The following is a 7,155-nucleotide window of genomic DNA, read 5'->3' as shown; positions in this document are numbered from 1 at the left end:
TCTCCATTGTGTCGGAATTCTTCCAAGTTCCAGGCATTTGTTAAACAGTTTGGTCCATATGTGTTGGAGGGCCTCTTTTGCATCTTTTATGTGTTCATTGTATATATTATCAGGTCCTGCTGCTTTCTTGTTCTTCAGTGCTGTTATTACTTCTTTCACATCATCTTCATTTAGGGGTTCCATGTATTGTCTTTTTCCTTAGTTTGATGTTGTTTCTCTTTCTTTGGGGGTGTTTTGAGTCCTTGTTTGTTCAGTATCTTACTGAAGTGGTCTTCCCATTCCTTCAGGTCTATATTTGGTGTATGAGCCATTTTTCTTGGTCTTGCTGTTGTGTATGGGTCTTTCTCTCCTTCATCCGCTTCTCTTTTTGCCTCACTTTCTATGTATTCTTTTTTCTTCTCTTCTATTAGTTTTTTGCAGATTCTCCTCTCTTCTGCATACAGTTTGTATGTTTCCTCGTCATGCTGGTTTCTTAGTCTGTGGAGGATTCTTAGAACATTGTTCTTTTTGCTGTAGCATTCAGCATCGAACCATCTTTTGGCCGTCCTTGTTTTGGGGATTGTTTGTATCACTGAATTTCTTCTATTTGGTCTGTTGCTTTTTCAAGGTCTCCTTCCTCTATGAAAGTTTCTATTTCTGTTAATTGTTCTTGCTCGTTATATAATTTTTCCATATCAATTTTTCTTTGTGTGATTTGGTGGGTCTTTCTTGCTGGCGGTGACGTGACGATATTTATTTTTATCTTCATTGGAATGTGCTTTCATACAGGAGTAACAGAGTCATGCCATATTGGTTGAATACTTCCTTCTATGTCTCCTTTTTGTATTATGACAGACAATAGTGATGTTGGTTTGGGTGGTCATTTATTTCAGGAGGTTGAAGTTGAAAGTGTTATTGAACATCGATCACTTCATTTGCTAGTAGACTATTGCTGAAGCATGAAAAGACACACACTGTAACTGAGAAAAAACTCTTGGCTGTACATTTGGTATTCAACAAGTTTAAAAATTATTTACTAACTCACAAAGTCAATACCTGTACTGATCACAGAACAATGTTATCTCCAGGAGTGTAAGCTGTACCATAACAGAATTTCTTGGGCCTTGTTTTCACAGCAGTTCAATTATGAAATCAGATACATTAAGAGCACAGACAATGTACTTGCTGATGCTTTATGTTGGCTACCTTTAGGGAGTGACTCATCTAACAACTTTGGACAAGGAGAGAAAAAGTTCAAACTTTTGTTCTCGAGAGGTGTGAAAGAGGAAAAAGAGATGCTGAAAATTTGCAAAGACATCTGCAGGTATCAAAATCATGATCAAAACTGGAAAATGGTTAAGAGCATGTTGGGTAAGAAAGGAGGAGAAAAGATGGAACAATATTACAAGGTACATAAGGGTATTTCATCCAGGAGACATAAGACTGACTCAGATGATTGGAAATTATGGTGGCCAGAACAATGTATTGATACTTTAATTATTTATACACATGAGAGATTTGGTCATTGTGTACACAAAAGATCCAAGAAAACATCTATTCTTATAACATAGGAAGGAGAGTCAAGAAGAAGAATGCCGGCTGTGGCAGATGTTAAACAGTGAAGGTAAGTAACCAAACAAGTAGAGGTCAAATGCAAAACATACTGCTTAATAGTAATCTAGACCTTGCGGCTGTGGACATCTATGGACCTTTGCATAAGTCTAAGAATGAATTTGTTATGTTTTTTTTTTGGTGGTTGATATATTTTCAAAGTTCATAACCTGTTTCCTCTTAAGAAACCTACTGGTAAGCAATCATCTCTAAGTTTGAAAACAAATTTTTTCATTAGATGGCATTCCTATTTGTTGATCATGCAAAAGTAAGGCTTATTCTAACCTCTGTGTACCATCTGTTGAGTAATCCTGCAGACAGATAGATGAGAGAAATTTGGAAGACTGTTTATAACATGCTGTAGTAAGAATCTTACCAGTTGAATAGGCTAAGTCAATGATTTTGGGGATACTATGAACAGCTTACAACATTCTTCAACAGGTTCTTCACCATTTGAAATCATGTTTAACCGAAGACCAGCTAACTTTATTTCTGAAAATGTTAAGTTTCCACCAAGTAAAATTCTTTTACCGCAAGAGAGAGATGAGTGTGTCAGGGAGACGATGAAAAAGCCAGGGGATAGGAGAAAGCAGAAACTTGATGGTAAAGGCAGATTTTCTAAGTTTGAGGTAGGAGATCTTGTGTTGGTGAAAGCTAAAAAGAAATCTAAAGTGTTGACACCTGAGTTCTTTGATATTCATACAGGACCATTTGAAATTCTTGAAAATCCACATCTTAATGCATACAGACTTGAGTATCCTAAATCTAAGACATTGTTTGGATTATGCAATATCACTTAACTGAAAGCATATAGATATGATCCATAAGTATCTATTTTTTTCTTTCTTCTTTGTTAGGAATGTAGTATGTAAGATGTGATTTCTAAAGCTCTGTCTTGTCTGTTGACTGAGTTTAGGTATATGCCACACTATATTTACAGGTTCATACAACTATATAATTCTGACATGTAATAGATGTGTGCTTTATATTTTGATACACATATGCCATGTCACTAAATGGGTAGATCCTTTTACAATTTTGAAATGTGACATGCTATTAAATATCTTGTAATAGTTTTCTGATTTTAGAATGATGTTAGTGTTACCCATTATTATTATTCTTATGTACTCTGCAGAAAGGGATTTAATTTAACTGTCAAGAACTCTTTTGGGTAAAGTCATGGGTGTTTTTGTAACTTGAGTGAAGACTCATTTTCTTCATGTGCACTGTAAATATTAGGAATTGTATCTTGAAATTTCGTATGTGCAAACCAAACTCATGTATAAGTTAAATACAGAAGTCTTGTCAGTACATCATGGATTATGGTCCATACCTCATTTTGTAGGCATTTGTCAGATGCTGCATCTGTGCAGTCCAACTTGTCTTGCTTGTGTACATAATTTCTTTTTATCTGCTAATTGCCAAGTGAATGTTACTTTGAGATATCTTTAGTATATATGTGTATCTTACCTTACTAGTTCAGTTTTTCATTGCATTTAGCTCTCTTTATTAATGTTCTATAAGGGTGAACACTTTTAATCCACTCTGATTTAACCCTAAATACTTAATTTTTTTTCAGTATAGATAGGCAAAACATGTGCCGTGTGATGTGAGGGAGGTGCTGAACAGCATACTTAGTAGATAAAACAATGTTTCAGGATTCAATGTGAAAGCTAGACAGGAAGTTACCTATCTGTTGGAGCATGTGATGAGAAATCTAGGGAGTAAACTGAAATATGTGGGTGGATTCATTCCCACACTCTTGTATGGCTGCATCGTTGTTGGTCCTGTCGACTTTCAAGAAATCATAGGTGCTGGGTAATGTACTCAAGCATCTGTCAACTATGAGGTGCATTCAAGTTCTAAGGCCTCCGATTTTTTTTCTAATTAACTACTCACCCGAAATCGATGAAACTGGCGTTACTTCTCGACGTAATCGCCCTGCAGACGTACACATTTTTCACAATGCTGACACCATGATTCCATGGCAGCGGCGAAGGCTTCTTTAGGAGTCTGTTTTGACCACTGGAAAATCGCTGAGGCAATAGCAGCACGGCTGGTGAATGTGCGGCCACGGAGAGTGTCTTTTGTTGTTGCAAAAAGCCAAAAGTCACTAGGAGCCAGGTCAGGTGAGTAGGGAGCATGAGGAATCACTTCAAAGTTGTTATCACGAAGAAATTGTTGCATAACATTAGCTCGATGTGTGGGTGCGTTGTCTTGGTGAAACAGCACATGTGCAGCCCTTCCTGGATGTTTTTGTTGCAGTACAGGAAGGAATTTGTTCTGCAAAACATTTTCATAGGATGCACCTGCTACCATAGAGCCCTTTGGAACGCAATGGGTAAGGATTACACCCTCGCTGTCCCAGAACATGGACATCATCATTTTTTCAGCACTGGCAGTTACCAGAAATTTTTTTGGTGGCGTTGAATCTGTGTGCTTCCATTGAGCTGACTGGCGCTTTGTTTCTGGATTGAAAAATGGCATCCAAGTCTCATCCATTGTCACAACTGACGAAAAGAAAGTCCCATTCATGCTGTCTTTGCGTGTCAACATTGCTTGGCAACATGCCACATGGGCAGCCATGTGGTCATCCGTCAGCATTCGTGGCACCCACCTGGATGACACTTTTCGCATTTTCAGGTCGTCCTGCGGGATTGTGTGCACAGAACCCACAGAAATGCCAACTCTGGAGGCGATCTGTTCAACAGTCATTCAGCGATCCCCCAAAACAATTCTCTCCATTTTCTCGATCAAGTCGTCAGACTGGCTTGTGCGAGCCCGAGGTTGTTTCGGTTTGTTGTCACATGATCTTCTGCCTTCATTAAACTGTCGCACCTATGAACACACTTTTGACACATCCACAACTCCATCACCACATGTCTCCTTCAACTGTCGATGAATTTCAATTGGTTTCACACCACGCAAATTCAGAAAACAAATTATTGTTCAAGTAAGGAAAACATCGCTATTTTAAGTATTTAAAACAGTTCTCATTCTCGCCGCTGGTGGTAAAATTCCATCTGCCATACGGTACTGCCATCTCTGGGACGTATTGACAATGAACGCGGCCTCATTTTAAAACAATGCACATGTTTCTATTTCTTTCCAGTCCGGAGAAAAAAAATCGGAGGCCTTAGAACTTGAATGCACCTCGTACATCAGTCTTGTGATTGAAATTTGTAAATTGTTAGCCAAGAAATTATCCAATATGCAAAGTTCTTGTATTTATATAAATTTCAAGGAACTATTTGTTTAGAAAAGAAGTCACTGCTGTGGGCAGCTGTATTCCACATAAATGTATGTTTTTCCAAGTAGGAGGCTTAACCTCCCAATACCATGCGTAACTTTAAATCGTGTTTGACTTGGGTGTAATGCTGAGCAACATTGATGTTCTATGACTGATGATTTGTTATGTTCAACACAGAAATGTGAAAACTTAAAAATTTCAGAAGTATGTTCTATGAATATGTTCTATGAACCATGTTGTAAATAATTATCAGAATCTGGTAAAACTTAGGTACTGTTAGGTTAGTAATCATATTATTTCAATGAATTTTCTTGTCTCAACACTCAGTATGTACTCTTCTAGGTTTCTATATATGTAGGTTAGTTTGTGTGAACAATTGTCAAATAGTGTAGAAGACATTTACATTTGTGATTATTAATTGTGTATAGACGTATAACAAGATGTATACATTTCTGATTTCACCCACTGATTTTGGTCCTCATGCTACTAGATTATGTCATCATTCCAAGCTATTAATGACTCTGAGTGTGCAACTATTGATTGAGGCTAGTTGCTTCCTCTAATTATCATTTGCATGTGATTGAACTTATTGATATATGATTATGAACTTTATTCATTTTGTTGTGTCAAAACATTTCTGCTAGTGTGTAACTAGTGTGGTTTGGATTCACGGGTCAGTTACCACATCGTGAGCATAGGCCCTAACATTTTTTCATTATTTTCTCTTTTCATGAGGCAGCATATCCTTACATACTGTGGTTTATGTGGCTGATTGATTTTCTGCTATACTCCTACTTGCGATTGAGTATATTCTTCTGGTCAGTACCCGTTGTGAGTTTTTCGAGTCATCTCACTCGTCGTACACTTAAGCTCTGAATTCTTTCTTCTCTTTTGATGAATTTGAAGGTGTGACTTTATAGATGGAAAGTTGCAATTTTTAATTCTAGTACTTTACATTATCTCTGCACTTGTTTCTATAGTTTAGTGTTGTAATGTTGTAGTTTTGACTTTGTATCATTTGTCTTGGGACAGAATGTTCCACAGATCTGAATATTTGAATGCCATGTCTTCATACATGGAAGAACCCTGGAGATACTAAAAGGTATCAGATAGATTATATAATGGTAAGACAGAGATTTAGGAACCAGGTTTTAAATTGTAAGACATTTCCAGGGGCAGATGTGGACTCTGACCACAATCTATTGGTTATGACCTGTAGATTAAAACTGAAGAAACTGCAAAAAGGTGGGAATTTAAGGAGATGGGACCTGGATAAACTGAAAGAACCAGGGGTTGTACAGAGTTTTAGGGAGAGCATAAAGGAACAATTGACAGGAATGGGGGAAAGAAATACAGTAGAAGAAGAATGGGTAGCTTTGAGGGATGAAGTAGTGAAGGCAGCAGAGGATCAAGTAGGTAAAAAGACCAGGGCTCTTAGAAATCCTTGGGTAACAGAAGAAATATTGAATTTAATTGATGAAAGGAGAAAATATAAAAATGCAGTTAATGAAGCAGGCAAAAAGGAATACAAACGTCTCAAAAATGAGATCGACAGGAAGTGCAAAATGGCTAAGCAGGGATGGCTAGAGGACAAATGTAAGGATGTAGAGGCTTATCTCACTAGGGGTAAGATAGATACTGCCTACAGGAAAATTAAAGAGACCTTTGGAGATAAGAGAACCACTTGCATGAACATCAAGAGCTCAGATGGAAACCCAGTTCTAAGCAAAGAAGGGAAAGCAGAAAGGTGGAAGGAGTATATAGAGGGTCTATACAAGGGCGATGTACTTGAGGACAATATTATGGAAATGGAAGAGGATGTAGATGAAGATGAAATGGGAGATACGATACTGCGTGAAGAGTTTGACAGAGCACTGAAAGACCTGAGTCGAAACAAGGCCCCCGGAGTAGACAACATTCCATTGGAACTACTGACGGCCTTGGGAGAGCCAGTCCTGACAAAACTCTACCATCTGGTGCGCAAGATGTATGAAACAGGTGAAATACCCTCAGACTTCAAGAAGAATATAATAATTCCAATCCCAAAGAAAGCAGGTGTTGACAGATGTGAAAATTACCGAACAATCAGTTTAATAAGCCACAGCTGCAAAATACTAACACGAATTCTTTACAGACGAATGGAGAAACTAGTAGAAGCCGACCTCGGGGAAGATCAGTTTGGATTCCGTAGAAATACTGGAACACGTGAGGCAATACTGACCTTACGACTTATCTTAGAAGAAAGATTAAGGAAAGGCAAACCTACGTTTCTAGCATTTGTAGACTTAGAGAAAGCTTTTGACAATGTTGACTGG

The sequence above is a fragment of the Schistocerca cancellata genome, chromosome 6 (genome assembly GCF_023864275.1).
Source record: "Schistocerca cancellata isolate TAMUIC-IGC-003103 chromosome 6, iqSchCanc2.1, whole genome shotgun sequence".
NCBI classification, from domain to species: Eukaryota; Metazoa; Arthropoda; class Insecta; order Orthoptera; family Acrididae; genus Schistocerca; species Schistocerca cancellata.
The sequence above is the reverse complement of the archived record's forward strand: the minus strand, read 5'-3'. Positions refer to the sequence as shown.